We start from the raw sequence: 16,800 nt of genomic DNA on the forward strand, positions 1-16,800 counted from the left end.
ATTCGAAGTGGCACAGAGGATGAGTGCTCAGCACATATGTATACATAGGTGCAGCAGGAACATCTGTAAATTGTCTGTCTGGCTGCCCCAGATGGTATGGTGCAAACAGGCTGAACGAGTTTGAATGTGTTGAAGCTGACAAGACCAGTGAACACTAGTGAATGTGACCATTCAAGCAACTGATACACAGTTTTATCTGGTCCACGTGGGTACAGCCTGGAATGAAACCACTTAGTAAATAGTGTGTAGGATTCCATTATTCAACACCACTGTCCACTTCTGTGGCACTGCACTGATGAAACTCATATTTGTTTTTGACGAATATGGGTTAATGTGGAGTCAGCTGCAAAATACGTCTGTATCGAAATCATTGTTGAGCCTTAATGACTGTGATGGGCAGCAGCTGCACAATGATTGCATTGTCTTCCAGATACGTATGAACGTGAAAATAATCCATTCATAGTCATTACGGATCTCCAATGTAGAATCTTAACCCCACGTAAAATCAGGATGACAATTGGTAATGCGATGCTGGCTAGACGCGCTTTACTTATCACACAAAGCGATTACAAAAGGATGTCACACTGCTTGACAGCCAAAGAGCAAATTGAGTCCACCTTCCAAAGATATGATTGACGAGAACACAGGAGATGGTCAGAGAGGCTCCTCTTCTGTGGTGTCCCTACATAGCTACAGCTTGCTTTTGTTTTCAGCAATAGTGATGCAGAATGTATTGAATTCAATACTCAGTGATTTAAATTTGAATCGTCTCTCTCATGGGAACTTGTCTTCTTCTCCTTACAGAAGACTAACTCTTGTCTCTGTAGCTACAGCTTCCTCTCTTCAATAGTCTTCTTCATCTCCATATATGATTAATATCCCACCTCACAGATCACACATTTTTTTAAAATGGTGTGTTCTCCATTGTCTCCAAATTTTCTTCCCCACGATAACATTTCGAAAATGTTTTGTAGAAGAATATCTTAACTAAGTATCAAACGCGGTTTGTTTTGCTCTGGCTCTTTTTCATCTCCATTATTTCCTGTTGAACTATCTCATTGCAATTCTATTTAAAATATTTTGAATCTCATTCAACAAATTATAAAGTGCCGTTAGCAGTAGGCTCTACTTTATTGTATGATTATGTCTCTTCCTAACTGGTGGGTGTAAACTCTTTATAATCAGTGTTGTGTATTTCCTGTTGTCCTCCAGTTCTCCATCATGTCAAGTTCCAGTTCAGGAGTTCTAACTATCGACTCACAATTTTAAGAGAACAAGATCTTATACAACCTAAAATGAATGTCAGAAATAAGCTGGCTCGTAGAGTACGTTATAACAAGCAACTCTCACATAGCAAGCCATGTCTGAATCCCCAGCACCAGGCGTCATTTAACAGTATCACGTGCCACTGGGAAGGTGAGCACACAACCCACCATACAAGTCGACATGATAGCAGGTCTACAGGAGAAGGGTTTGCATATCTTTGTGAGATCAAGACAAAAGAGAGATGGAGTTGACGTTCCATTACCTTTACTACCTTTATTTGCAAACATTTACAAAAACTGCTTGAAATTACGCACTCCTGCTTGAATGGATACTGTGCAATAACGCCTGAGGAATTGTCACACCCTCTTAAACAGTCCGTCAAAGTGGGGACGCATCAGACGTTGCCGTAATTCGCTTTATCAGCTTTTCATCCGTCTCGATAAGTGTTTCGTAAGCAATAGTTGTCAGGTATCCGCAGATGTTGCAGGAACATATAGGCCATGCAACCGGCATATCGCATCCTATCCAGTTCTCACCAGACGTCTCATCCAAATGATTTTGCACCATACATGCGAAGTGCACAGGTGCATCTTCATGTTCGTACCACGTGCACTGCCACACTTTGACTGCGACATGTTCCAATAATTGTAGCAGTTATTCCCTTAAGAGGATTAAGGATCTGTTTGAATTCACTCGTCAGGGGAGTATTATTGGACCAGTCAAATTATCGCCTACCAAACCATCGCAAATATGACAGTGAAGTGCTCTTTGTGAGCATTTACAAAGGCGGCATGCAGATGTTCCCATACCCACACATGTTGGACTGTTGAACACACTTTCCATTGTGAAGTCGGACGTTAGTTCCCAGTGACAAGAAAACATTATTTGGACCTGAAGAACAAATTATCTACGTAATTCTTCCTTTAATTACTTTTATTTTCTCAATGAAATGTAATTAAATAATCTGAAATAGTATATAGATATATTCAACTCGAGCGTCAGGATGCCAGAGAAAACTGTGCTGTCAAAGATTAAGGACGAGTTACGAGTAGTCTTTGAATAAGATGGTTGTATCTCTGAGCTCAGTTATTCTTGCTGTGGTTGCTGAGCCCAGGCGGACGTCATGGACTGTCAGTCGTGAGTTGTCAGGTAGTGGAGCAGCATGGAAATGGGAGGCAATGTTGCCTCATATTGTGTATAACTGCAGCGGTGCATGCCGTTTCGAAGCTGATGTTGAAAGCGTGTACTTCCATGAAGAGAAATAACAAGAGGAGAGAAATGCGTATCAAAAATTATTTGAAGTAGTCTCCCAAAAGAGCCTTGTAGGAAAAAATTCTGCAACAAGGAAATGAGACCATATAACTGCACGGCGGCTGAAGTTTTACACAGCATCTGACGAACAACTCGTGTGTCATCGCCTCTTAAACAAAATAAGAAATACAAGATACTGCCGTAACTAATTAGCAAAACTTACAACAGCAGAGAATGTTTCTGCATTTAAAAAAGATACTCTGTAGGAAGCCAGTTTAATTACGCTGCGATTGGGAATCAAATGATGGTATTATAGGACTGTATGCACAGTTATCACAACTTCCAGTTCAACAAACTAAGTACAGATGTATATTCTCATTTGTATAATTAAATAACATCTTTCCATTAACCATTTTTATAATTTAATTACATTTTTATTAGATCTTCCTACACTTGCAAAGGGTGACTCATCTGTAAGTTGAATAGCACACTTCTGCAAAAACGATTGCCAGAAGTCAGTTCGATGTGAAAAATTTTCTGGGTTAAGGGCTTGAAGTTTCTGAAGGTGGAAAGAGTGCAAATCATCTAGATTCCATATACGCCAGACCATGGAATGGCTTACACCCATTTCTCGAGCAGCCAAGCTGTTTGGAGGCGTGTTTAGCAGCAGTGTTAGCGCCTCTTCTTCAAACTCTGGTGTAGGCACTGTGCATGACGACCGCTTCCATCCAGCCATCGCACGTCTATCATAAAATGAATGCATTTGGTTTTGATGTAGGCCTTAAATGTTCACACACCATTAAAATACCTTATCAGTGGACAACTAAACCTGAACATACTATTGTTGAGCAGTGAGAGCGTTTCCATCTGCCACCCCACAAGCACGGTGCACGTCTGTCCTTTCCTGCCAAGGAAAGTGCGCTGTTTCCCATCTGCTCCGCACACTACCCAACACAAGAGTGTCCCCTTTGCTGACACACTGACGTAAGGCGACCAAACTCTGCAGTGTGCACAGGTGCTGCCTTCAGTGAGACGTAGTTACACCATTGGTGGAAGTCACACCAATAAGAGACTTCACAGCTAGAACAGTAGCCAAAGCGTTCATTGATATCTGGATCTCATGATTTGGTTGCCCCATTTCTATTACAAGTGATCAGGCATGTCACTTTGCGCCCACCTTACTCACAGAACTGTGCTTCCTATGTGGCACCTACAGATACCCACACCACAGCATACCAGCTGCAGAGCAATGGGCTGGTCGAATGATGGGACTGGACCCTCAAGACTGCTCTGATATACCATGATGAATTGTGGACTGAGGCCCTTCCACTGGTGTTGCTGGGGTACACACAACCTATAAAGAGAACCTTTTTGTCTTCCCTGCAGTGCTCCTCTATGGTGAAACTTTATGCCTCCCTCAAATTTCCCTACCCCAGCCACTCCAACCTCCCACGACTAGTCGCAAGTGTGTGGCAGTATATAGTTTTTGTTCACAGCTCACAGCTCCAGGCGGTGTTGGCTTCTGTCACACAGCTTGAGGCTGCAGCAAGAGGCCTCACTGTGGGGGGTCGGGTGCAGGGATGCGAGGGACGTCGAACACGTCCCTTTTTCCCCCAATCGGTCCACTGCTGTGGCCACCCTGGGTGCTGTCTGCACTAAGGTTGACCCCTCACCCATGGTTGAGTGAGAGATCATTCCAAAGTCTGGCAGGCAGCAAAAGACTTTCCGAGGGGCCAATCATAGGGCATCTGCTGTTCGTTTGAAGAACAGGTTTCAGGTGTTATCTATGACTGACGAAATATCAAGCCAAATGCAGTCTGCCACTCTGTTCCAAAGGAAGCTTCTCAGCCCACAAAGTCTGGGCTTTCACAGAGGGTGGGTTTGCTGCTAGTTCAGGGTTCCAACATTAGGGAGTAATGGGGCCTCTTAGAAACTTGGCTGCAAAAGAGGGTAGGAAGCCAGTGTGCACTCCATGTGCATACCAGGGGTGTCATTCTGGATGTGGAAAGGATGCATCCAAATGCCATGAGAAGTATGTGGTGCAGCGAACTGAAGGTGGTTGTTCATATCAGTACCAATCACGTCACTTTGGATTAGAGGAGATTGTCTCTAGTTTCAGGTTGCTAGTTGAAATGGTTAGGACTGCCAGTCTTGCTTGCAAGATTAACGGAGAGCTCACTGTCTGCAGCACCACCGATAGAACCAGCTGTGTTCCTTTGGTACATAGCCGAATGTAGGTTCTGAATCAGAGGCTCAGGTGGTTCTATGACTGTGTAGGCTGCAGATTCCTTGACTTGCGCCATCGGGTGGTGGGTTTCCAAGTTCCACTTAATAAGTCAGGAGTCCACTACACACGGGAAGCGGCTACATAGGTGGTGAGGGCTGTGTGGGAGGGACTGGGTGGTTTTTTAGGTTAGAGTGCCCAAGGAAAACACAGAAAGGGCGTCTGTCTAAAAGCGTGCAGGTAAACACAGTATGGTACATTACATTACTTTTATCATTTTCCATGGATCCCTTGGAGAGGAGTCTCTGGGATGTGGAAAGAGCCAAAGAGTTTTTTTCTTTACTCAGATATATGGATATTGTACAATTCTAATGCAGACAGAGTTATGAGCTATAATCCTGGTGAAGATATTCATCGATGGAGTAGAAGGAGTTGGCCAACAGGAAGTTCTTTAATTTACACTGAAACCCATCTTTATCACTTACAAGATCTTTGATATTCTCTGGTAAGTTACTGAATGTATGAGTACCCATGTTTCTGGCTCCTTTTTGTGCTAATGTTAATCTTTTATAGTCCTTATACAAATTGTTTTTGGTTATGGTATTATAATCATGTTTTGCACTATTTTGTCTAAAAAGAGACATGTTGGAAATGGCAAGGGACTTCAGTAAGTATATGTACTGAGAAGTAGCAGTTAGAATACCAAGTTTCTTAAAGAGGTCTCTGCATTATGATCTAGGGCTGTAACCAGATATAATTCTAATGACTCGTTTCTGAATTTTGAAAATATTCGCGCTATGAGAGGAGTTTCCCCAAAAGATGATGCCATAACTCACTACTGAATGGAAGTAGGCCGAATAAACTAATTTCTTCATTTTTAAATCACCTATTTCTGCTATCATGCATACTGCAAATGTAGAAGAACTAAGGCGTTTCATTAAGTCTAGAGTGTGAGTTTTCTAATTTAGGTTGTGGTCAATTTGTAACCCTCAAAATTTTACACTGTCTGCAGCTTTAGTTTCATTGTTTGAATACATTATACTTATAGGGTCAGGTATTCTTTGTGAGGTACTAAACTGTATGTACTAGGTCTTGTCAAAATTAACTGACAATGCACCTATTGTTCATTAGATGAATGCTCAGTGAGATCATGGGTACATTGCAAGTAGACAAAATTTGCATTTTGTGACACTGCATATGGAAGGTCATTAATATATAACAGGGCACCCTTTGTCTGATGGTTTTATATTTTGAATTACTGCTGTTATGTCGTAAGCCTACAGACTCACACTGTTTTCTATTAAAAAGATAGGATGAAAACCATGACCCTGTTAGTCCTGTTATCCCATAATATTTTAACTTTTGTATTAGGATATCATGCTTTCAAAAGCTTTAGCCACATCACAGAATATTCCAAGTGCTAATAACTTTTGATTTATTGATTCTAATATATCATCTGTAAAAGTGAATATAGCTTGATCAGTTGACAATCTTTCCAAAATCCAAACTGATTGTGAATGAGAATATTTTTCTGTACTAAGTGTTTATAAAGTCTGTTGTATATAACTCATTCAAACACATTTGAAAACATTGCCAATAATGAAAAGGGGCAGAAGTTTTCCACTGGTGATTTGTCTCCTTTTTTGTGTAATGGTTTGACAGCAGCATATTTAAAGCTATCTGGAAAATTACCATTGTGAAGAGATTCATAAGTAACTAGTATGTCACAAAGTTTTGAGGAGCAATATTTAATTACTGTACTGCTGATTTCAATTTAAACACTGAAACATTTGTTTTTAATAGAGCTAATAATATTAGAAATCTCTTTCAGTGAGGTAGGATATAGTTGAATTTTGTCAAACTTATGCAGAAATGCTTTTTTTTAATATTTTAAGTTGTCTTCTGAGGAACTATGCAAACCTAAGTTGTCGGCAACCAAAACGAAAAAGTTGTTGAAAGTTTCTGCAACTTTGGACGTATCTCTAATCAACTCATTATTTAAATTTAACATAATTTCCTCATTTGACTGATTAGTTTTTCCTGTTCCACTTTTTACTATGTTCCATATAGTTTTTATTTTGTTGTTAGAGGCATTAATTTTTTTCTTGAAAATAAATACAATTTGAGGTTCTGATTACTGTGTTTAGAATTTTACAATATAATTTGTAATGTGATTTAACTTTGTAGTCATCGTTTTTCCTTGACATTAAGCACAGTCTTCTTTTTGTTTTACAAGATACTTTTATTCCATTTGTAATTCAAGGTTTTGAAACATTTAATCTATTTGCTTTGATTACTTTCTTAGCGCAGCAGGTTTAAATGTGACCTATGACCGTATTAGAAAAACAGTTATATTTTTCATTTATCCCAGGTGAATTGTATACATCTTTCCAGTTTGTATTCCTCTAACAGTTTTTTATACCTTCAATTTCTATTTCATTTATTATTTGTATAATTTCCCACTTCCTGTTATTAGTTGAATCATACCCCACAAAATTAAATGTATGTAACTGGGCATCATTATCTGAAAGGCAATTAAATATTGGGTTTATACTATGATTTGCTAGTGTGGTAGTAACTATGAAAATGGTGAAACTTCCTGGCAGATTAAAACTGTGTGCCCAACCAAGACTCGAACTCGGGACCTTTGCCTTTCGTGAGCAAGTGCTCTACGATCTGAGCTACCAAAGCATGACTCACGCCCAGTCCTCACAGCTTTACTTCTGCCAGTATCTCGTCTCCTACCTTCCTAACTTTACACAATGAAAATGTTATCAATAGCAGTGCTACTGGTACCCATTACCCTCGTTGGAAACTGTACGAAGGAAATAAGATTAGACGAAGTGGTAAGACACTCTAGTATGGATCTTTAGTGACTGTCCTCCTGAAACTTTAAATTAAAATCTCCACTTAGTATGAATTCATTATTTTTAGAAGTTAAGAAATTTAATACTGCATCAAGCTGTTTAGTGAATAGCTGGAAATTACCAGTTGGAGTACTGTAATTGTGACTATAGTTATTTTTCTTTTGTGTATTTATACTTGTGTGGCACATGCTTCAAAATGCTGATCATTACAGAATTTAAGAGTGTCAATGTTTTTATGATTGTGACCCTTTCTAATGATAATATCAATAGGATCTGTAGACTGTAGCTAATCTAAACAGATCTGAAATTCATTAATTTTGCTTTTAATCCTCTGATATTTTGATGTAGTAAATTTAATGTTACTTTTTTTTGTCTTCACAAGTATTATACTTAACATTTTCAGATACATCTTGTTTCAATATTGAATGTGTAGATAATAAGTTTAACCTAAAAAAGAACTACTTCCATGAGTTGCAGTGTCCCACTTTAAAGAATTTGCTATCAACCTAGCCTGTATATCCTTCCCTATTCTGTTGAGAAACAGGCCATGAGAAGTAAAGCCCCACCTACAAACAGTGTCAACAGGAACCAAGCCAATCCATGACCCAGCATCAGCCCGAAGCACTCTATCCAACTCCATATTGACCCTCTTCACAGAGCTGTTCAACTGGGATCTATCGTATCGCTTGAAAACAGGCACAAACTCAACATTAATATGGCTCATTGCTGATGCTATTTTTGCCAGTTTACTGTCAATACTGTAGCCCTGGTCCCTATCGATGCTGTTCCTTGCTCCACCCACTATTACAACATGATCCTCCTTAGTGAAACCTTTACACAAAGACCCTATGCTTGACAATCGGACTAAACTCTTAATTGGATTGTTTTACCGACCCCCCGACTCAGAAGATATAGTTGCTGAACAGTTCAAAGAAATGTTGACTCTCATTTCAAATAGGTACCCAACCCATACAATTATAGTCGGTGATGACTTCAATCTACCCTCGATATGCTGGAAAAGTTATACGTTTAAAGCCGGCGGCAGTCATCGAACGTCATCGAAATTTTACTGAATGCTTTCTCAGAAAATTATTTTGAACAATTAGTTCACGAGCTCACTCGAAGCGTAAATACGTAGTTGCGAAAGCATACTTGACCTCTTAGCAAGCATACGTGACCTGTTAGCAACGAATAATCCTGGACAAATAGGGATTATCATGACGGATACAGGGATAAAAGCGTGCCAAATTTAAAAGAACCGAATATCCCTAAGATCGGTACAGTTTTGAAAAAGTTCGAAATATAGCGCTTACTTCAATGCGAGATGCTTTTAATAATTTCCACAACGAAACTCTGTCTCGGAATCTGCAGAAAACCTGAAGAGATTCTGGCCAAACATAAAGCACACCAGTGGCAAGACGCAATCAATACCTTCACTGCGCGATAACAAAGGTGAAGTCACTAATGACAGTGCCACTAAGTTATTAAACACGGTTTTCGGAAGCTTCTTCACTGAAGTAGACGAAGTAAATATTCCTGAATTCCAATCAAGAACTGCCAAGATGAGAAACATAGAAGTAGATATCCTCGTCCAGATTGTTTACCAGTCAGGTTCCTTTCAGAGTATGCAGATGCAACAGCTTCGTATTTTGCAATTATATACAACCGCTCTCTCACAGAAAGATCCGTTCCTAAAGACTGAGAAATTTCTTAACTCACACCAATACCCAAAAAGGGAAATAAGAGTAATCCGCTGAGTTACAGGCCCATATCACTAACGTCGATTTGCAGTAGTGTTTTGGAACATATACTGTGTTCGAACATTATGAATTACCTCGAAGAAAACTATTTATTGACACATAGTCGGCACGGATTCAGAATCCATCGTTCTTGTGATACACAACTAGCTCTTTAGATTCAGGAATTAATGAGCGCTATCGATAGAGGATGTCAAACTGATTCCATATTTTTAGGTTTCCAGAAGGCTTTCGACACCGTTCCTCACAAGCGTCTTCTAACCAACTGCGTGCCTATGGAATATCACCTCAGTTGTGCAACTGGATTCGTGATTTCCCGTCAGAAAGGTCACAGTTCATAGTAATAGACGGAAAGTCATCGATTAAAACAGAAGTAATATCCGGCGTTCCCCTAGGAAATGTTATAGGCCATCTATTGTTCATGATTTGTATTAACGATATGGGAGACAATCTCAGTAGCCGTCTTAGATTTTTTGCAGATGATGCTGTCATTTATCGTCTTGTAGAGTCATCAGATTACCAAACCGAATTGCAGAACGATTTAGATAGGATATCTGTATGGTCCGAAAAGTGGCAATTGACCCTGAATAAAGGAAAGTGTGAAGTTATTCACATGAGTACTAAAAGAAATCAGCTAAATTTCGATTACTCGATAAGTCACACAAATCCGAAGGCTGTAAATTCAACTAAATACTTAGGGATTACATTTACAAATAACCTAAATTGAAACGATCACATAGATATTGTTGTGTGTAGAGTAAACCAAAGATTGCGATTCATTGGCAGAACACTTAGAAGGTGCAACAGGTCTACTAAAGAGACTGCTTACACCACGCTCGTCCGCCCTATTCTGGAGTATTGCTGTGCGGTGTGGGATGCGCATCAGGTGGGACTGGCGGATGACATCGAAAAGACTGGGTGTTCTGTGATGTCCTTGTGTTAGTTAGGTTTAAGTAGTTCTAAGTTCTAGGGGACTGATGGCCATACATGTTAAGTCCCATAGTGCTCAGAGCCAAATGGTTCAAATGGCTCTGAGCGCTATGGGACTTAACATCTGTGGTCACCAGCCCCCTAGAACTTAGAACTACTTAAGTCTAACTAACCTAAGGACATCACACACATCCATGCCCGAGGCAGGATTCGAACTTGCGACCGTATGCGGTCACACGGTTCCAGACTGAAGCGCCTAGAACCGCACGGCCACAAAGCCAGCACTCAGAGCCATTTGAACCATTTTTGACATCGAAAAAGTTCAAAGAGGGCAGCTCTTTTATATTAGCGCGAAATGGGGGAGATAATGCCACAGACATGACACGTTAATTGGAGTGGCAATCATTAAAACAAAGGCGTTTTTCGTTGCGATGGGATCTTCTCATTAAATTTCAATCACCACTTTCATCCTTCGATTGCGAAAACATTCTGTTGGCACCCTCCTACAGAGGGAGAAATGATCATCACGATAAAATAAGAGAAATCAGGATCTGCACAGAAAAATTTCAGTGCTCGTTTTCCCCGTGTGCCGTTCGAGAGTGGGACGTTAGAGAGACAGCTTGAAGGTGTTTCGTTGAACCCCCTGCCAGGCATTTTATTGTGAATAACACAGTAATGATGTAGATGCAGATGTAGACTGCTGATGACGCAGCCTCTGCCATGACCCCATCTCCTGTGGTCTCATCCCAGACAACGGCAGATACCAGCACATCTCGCTTCAGACAACAACGCCGTTTAACACAGCACTTGCAAGATAACCACCTTAACATCATCTACCAATTACAGCCGGTTTTTCAACAACATACATCACAACCTGAAATGCACCACATAGATATTGTTGTGGGTAGAGTAAACCAAAGACTGCGATTCATTGGCAGACACTTAGAAGGCGCAACAGGTCTACTAAAGAGACTGCTTACACCACGCTCGTCCGCCCTATTCTGGAGTATTGCTGTGCGGTGTGGGATGCGCATCAGGTGGGACTGACGAATGACATCGAAAAGACTGGGTGTTGTGTGATGTCCTTAGGTTAGTTAGGTTTAAGTAGTTCTAAGTTCTAGGGGACTGATGGCCATAGATGTTAAGTCCCATAGTGCTCAGAGCCAAATGGTTCAAATGGCTCTGAGCACTATGGGACTTAACATCTATGGCCATCAGTCCCCTAGAACTTACCACTACTTGAAACTAACTAACCTAAGGACAGCACACACATCCATGCCCGAGGCAGGATTCGAACTTGCGACCGTATGCGGTCACACGGTTCCAGACTGAAGCGCCTAGAACCGCACGGCCACAAAGCCGGCACTCAGAGCCATTTGAACCATTTTTGACATCGAAAAAGTTCAAAGAGGGCAGCTCTTTTATATTAGCGCGAAATGGGGGAGATAGTGCCACAGACATGACACGTTAATTGGAGTGGCAATCATTAAAACAAAGGCGTTTTTCGTTGCGATGGGATCTTCTCATTAAATTTCAATCACCACTTTCATCCTCCGATTGCGAAAACATTCTGTTGGCACCCTCCTACAGAGGGAGAAATGATCATCACGATAAAATAAGAGAAATCAGGATCTGCACAGAAAAATTTCAGTGCTCGTTTTCCCCGCGTGCCGTTCGAGAGTGGGACGTTAGAGAGACAGCTTGAAGGTGTTTCGTTGAACCCCCTGCCAGGCATTTTATTGTGAATAACACAGTAATGATGTAGATGCAGATGTAGACTACTGATGACGCAGCCTCTGCCATGACCCCATCTCCTGTGGTCTCATCCCAGACAACGGCAGATACCAGCACATCTCGCTTCAGACAACAACGCCGTTTAACACAGCACTTGCAAGATAACCACCTTAACATCATCTACCAATTACAGCCGGTTTTTCAACAACATACATCACAACCTGAAATGCACCACTCACGCCCTGCCACACAACCAGCCCCAATATGCGCTGTCATATATGGCCACAAGAAGCACCCCAACACGACAATGCCCAGCGCCACCTATCCTCCATATTGTGGGGGTGTGCCTTTGTCGGAGTGAACTAATAACATCACTGCTGCAACGGAAAAAACCTCTCTGGTTTGTGGTCACATTTTGTGTATGTTCTTATACTCATTAATAAATTGTCATGTCTAACAGTCATATGTGTATTAATTACGTTTCTAAACCCACAATCGTGGCTAAGAATTACATAGTCTCTCCATGCCACTTACATCTTCAGTGTCACATAGTAGTTTCCCATTTTTGTCTCCCATTATGTTACTGTTGGTTCTCCGTCTGCGTTGCATAAGTTTCATCTTGAAATAAGCTTCAGCCCATTCCCTGTGTTTAAAATCATTTTCCATCTCTTCATTAATTTTTCCAAGCCACTTTTCTTTCTTAAGGATGTTATCTTGTTTTTTGTTGCTGTATACTGACCAGGGCTTTTTTCTTTCAGAGTGTTCCTTTTATCAAAACTTACAACATTTCTGGGGCCATCAAAGGCATCCTAGGTTCTAACTTCCTTATGCCTAATACAGCTGTGGCTCAATTTTTTATATTTTACTTGATAATTTTCCAACTACTTTCTTCTCTGCCTGATTCCATTGTTGCTCGCTTGAATTCCTTTGCAACTTAGATATCTTTCAATTTACACAGTGGAAACTTCTAGAGATATTTCAACTGGCACTTCTTATATCTGATATTGCACTTTATTGCAAAAGTATGGCCACTAACAGTATTATCACATGGGTAGCTATAATTAAAGTTTACTCCCTTCCATTATCTCAGTTTTACTATTATATAATCAGTCACATATATCCCATTATCACCATGTGTCCTCTACATGTAGCGTCTTGTCTTTGGATCTTTATAACACGTGTACATTTTAATAACTGACTCACGTTGTTCACAAAATTCTAATAATTTATCTCCTCTTGAATTCATTCTATCCAACCCAAACTCACTAGCACATTGATTGTTCACTTGTATGCTTATTGATGCATTTTCTTTTTCCTTTGATGTTTATCGTTTCCATTAATTCTTCCTTGGAATCATAAATGTATTATATCTCTTCATCGTTACTGTTTGTCATTGGTAAACACACCTGAATTGTTGTTACATCAACTGACCTTGGTTTTAACTTTTTCAATAATGTCCTATCACTGACATGGCAGGTGTTCATAATATTATGCATCTATTTCTTTGTTAATACAACAGCTATTCCATTCTTTCCTGACTGTTGGTTTCCACTACAAATTATTCTGAAATCTTCTTATCTAAAGTCACCATTTGCAGCTCATCTTCTCTAGAACTGTTCCAAATTATCCATCTGACACTTTGGCATAATCTTATGACTTTCTCCAGTTTTCAAAGATGTAAGATTATTGGCATTTCCCATGTGCCAAGGTTAAATTTAGTTCCTTCCTTCTCTTTCTCGTCTTCCTGAGCCTTCTATGAGAGCATTTCTTGGAACAATGACCTGAGAAGCCTCTCTACTTCTCCTGCCAGTTGGCTCCAATACCCATGATCAGTGAGGATACATGCACTATTAGATTCTGCCATGGTTTCTACGGATCGGACATCCAAATAGATCTTTTATATGATAGTTTTCCATTGCTTCCAACATCACCTTGTCATTGGCCTTGGTTGCTCAACCGCCTACAAGGAACAAGGGTGTACCCTACTTCTACTCGCTCATCTGCCCTCCGGGGGCAGAGCCTAACGCCACATTCTGGGAGACTTTGGTCCCCACCTACATTGACAGCAATTTATTCGAAATTGCAAATACGATTAGACTGGAGCTCCACAATTTATTAGCGAGAAATGAAAATCCATGCCGGACCAGGACTCAAACCCAGATTTCCTGCTTTACACAAGCGGTCGCTTGAACCACTTTGCCTCTCTGGGCAAGCCTCCAGGACCAGTCCTAATCTTCATATCTTACTGAGTGTCCATCGCTGTGCTCAGCCCTTGTGAGACAAACTGAGGAGCTACTTGATTGAAACTGACAAAATGGCCTGGTGAGCGGCGTGCTGGCCACATGCCCCTCCATATCCGCACCTAGTGATGCCTGTGGGCTGAGGGTGACACGAAGGTTATTGTGTAGTATGTTGAAAAACACAGACACTGCATGCATACACATCGAAAAGAGATTGCACAGTACATGAAAAATACGACCGGTACAAGTAGTATTACATGCCTAGACAGGTTGTGACAGTAATAATAAAGTCTCTCACTGTGTGGGAATTACAGAAAATGTGCGAGTGCAATACATGGATGGTCATTGAGGTATGGAGATTTGGGTCGGTCCTCGAGGCCCGCTCAGATAACTAAATTCGTTAAGGCAAATGCAGGTGTAAAGGGGGAAATCCAGGTTTGAGTCCTAGTTTGGCTCAGACTTTCATTTGTCACTAATAAATTGTGCAGCTGCAGTCTATTCACGTCCGTAACTCTGTATACATTTGCATAGTACACCAGAGAACAAACGGTGTCAGTGGCGCACCTGCACTGGCTACTTGAAGTCTTGCCCATCCCCCACCACCAGGAGGTGCAGGTTGAGATTTTCCTCACACCTCTCATCAAGGCAATGAATAACATTTGTCTGAGTGTATTAATTCATTCCATGCTTAACAATGCTGTCAGTTGCCTTGCATTTGCTGTAATTTTTAATTTTTTATGCATAGCATATCATGTTTGCCTTTTTAATGTGACGCTAAATAATTTTAATATACTTTTCATATGGCAATTTAAGTCTTGTTTAGAGCTAGTCTTCTGCATTAAATAAAGGTGAAATGGCTACTCCATTTATAAAGGTCAGGAAACATGGTTCCACTGAGGAAGGGTGCTGGACGAAAATTTTCAAAACTAAATTTTATTTCAAAATGCTTTCATGATGGGCTTTTTCTTTTATTCCTTGATACTTATTCGCTACAAACACAAAGGCACCTAACCTCTACTGTAATTTTACGACAGCTTCCATCATTCTAAAGGTAGTCATCATTTCAATTATTAAGAAAGATTCACTTCGAATTATTTAAAAAATCCGAATTCGCTTTAAGCAAATATTAAGAACAGGCATTCACTTTAACAACTGAAAAAAAACCTTCAATAAAATCTACACGTGGCAAATTTCAAGGGAACAACTGTCTTCATAAACGTATGTTCAAACCACGTTACTCCTGAACAAACACGCTGGTTGCCTATAGAATATTTTTCCTTTCTTTACGACCAGTACTGGTTTGTTTTGAGTGCGCCCTTTTCCCTCAGGCCAGACACAGAATAATCAAGCCTGTCCTAGGTCACCTGCAATCACAAAAAACCGGTGATCACACTGAAGGCAAAATAGTAAGGCTTTTAGAACACACAGGGAAGGGACATTAGTTTAGCAGACTTGACACACAAATGTGCTTCCTCTCGTGCATTTGGATAATTCAGGAAAACAGTCTTTGGGAAAAGTACTGAGGCCACAAAATCGTAAGAACAGCTTCTCCCCTGTTGAGCTCAAACGCTTGACGATTTAGCAAAGGTTTCTGACAAGTCAGCACACCACACAGTTTCTATTTGAGGCTACTGGTAAAAATTTCATCTGCTGCAATCAACACCCGGTATATGTTTAACCAAGTTAGCGTGTCGCCACAAGTCCACACAGTTGTCAAGAGCAGCTCACCAAGTTATCAGTTGTCTGTATCTGCAATGATGTCCTGCTGGACGACACGGACTTGCACAACCTCGTCCCAGCCTATATCCATGCATACCAAAACTGAACGCTGTGCCCGCTTCGCAGCCGCATCTCGCTACTTCTGCAGGCCGCCGGTCAGGTCAACCGCCAGCACTAACGCGTTCCGCGTCTCCTCGCTGCCTCCTCGACAACAACTGACCGCCCTCTGTGCATGTGGCTTGCTGTTTCCAAAGTTTCGTGCTACACAGAGCCTATGTCCATGAGTGCTATATCACCGATATCACATAGTACAAATCGATAGGGCGGACTCGATGTGGACACAGGAGAAGGTCTTCTCTCCTCACACAACATTTTTTGATTCCAGAAGCTAGCAACTCGTTTTGGGCTTGCAGTGTAATTTCCCCTAACTTTTGCAAAGTAAAACTTTATTCGCTGTGTTTCAAGAAATTTTTTAAGGAAACAATCAAATTTCTCCTCTTCTGTTTGTCCCTGATAAACATTTTCCTATTTTTCGTCCTGTAAATCATCCCTGAAGTGAGTCAGCATTTACAATTGCGTTAAATTTTAGTTTTTCTTTTTTAGTGAAATGAGACTGCGATATTGTTGCCATTTGAACAATGACTGACAATTTGAGAATCCTATATCAAGGTTTCTCTTAGCTCATCATCACCTGTAGGTTCAATGCTGTCTGACCCATAATCATGCTGCCAGCAGTACTCATGCTTCCTCCATCAAGGTACTCTGCCCCATGGTGGGAGCAGCTGGATGGTGGCTCATTAGCTTATGTGCAA

The 16,800-nt window shown here is 40.8% G+C and overlaps 1 protein-coding gene across 1 annotated transcript in view; it reads left to right on the top strand.

Moving 5' to 3' along the window:
* The window catches only part of LOC126267892 (potassium/sodium hyperpolarization-activated cyclic nucleotide-gated channel 4-like), a 65,887-nt gene that overhangs the window by 28,277 nt on the left and 20,810 nt on the right, over positions 1-16,800 (top strand). The gene's annotated exons all lie outside the window — the stretch shown is intronic.

The sequence above is a fragment of the Schistocerca gregaria genome, chromosome 4 (assembly GCF_023897955.1).
Source record: "Schistocerca gregaria isolate iqSchGreg1 chromosome 4, iqSchGreg1.2, whole genome shotgun sequence".
Lineage (NCBI taxonomy): Eukaryota > Metazoa > Arthropoda > Insecta > Orthoptera > Acrididae > Schistocerca > Schistocerca gregaria.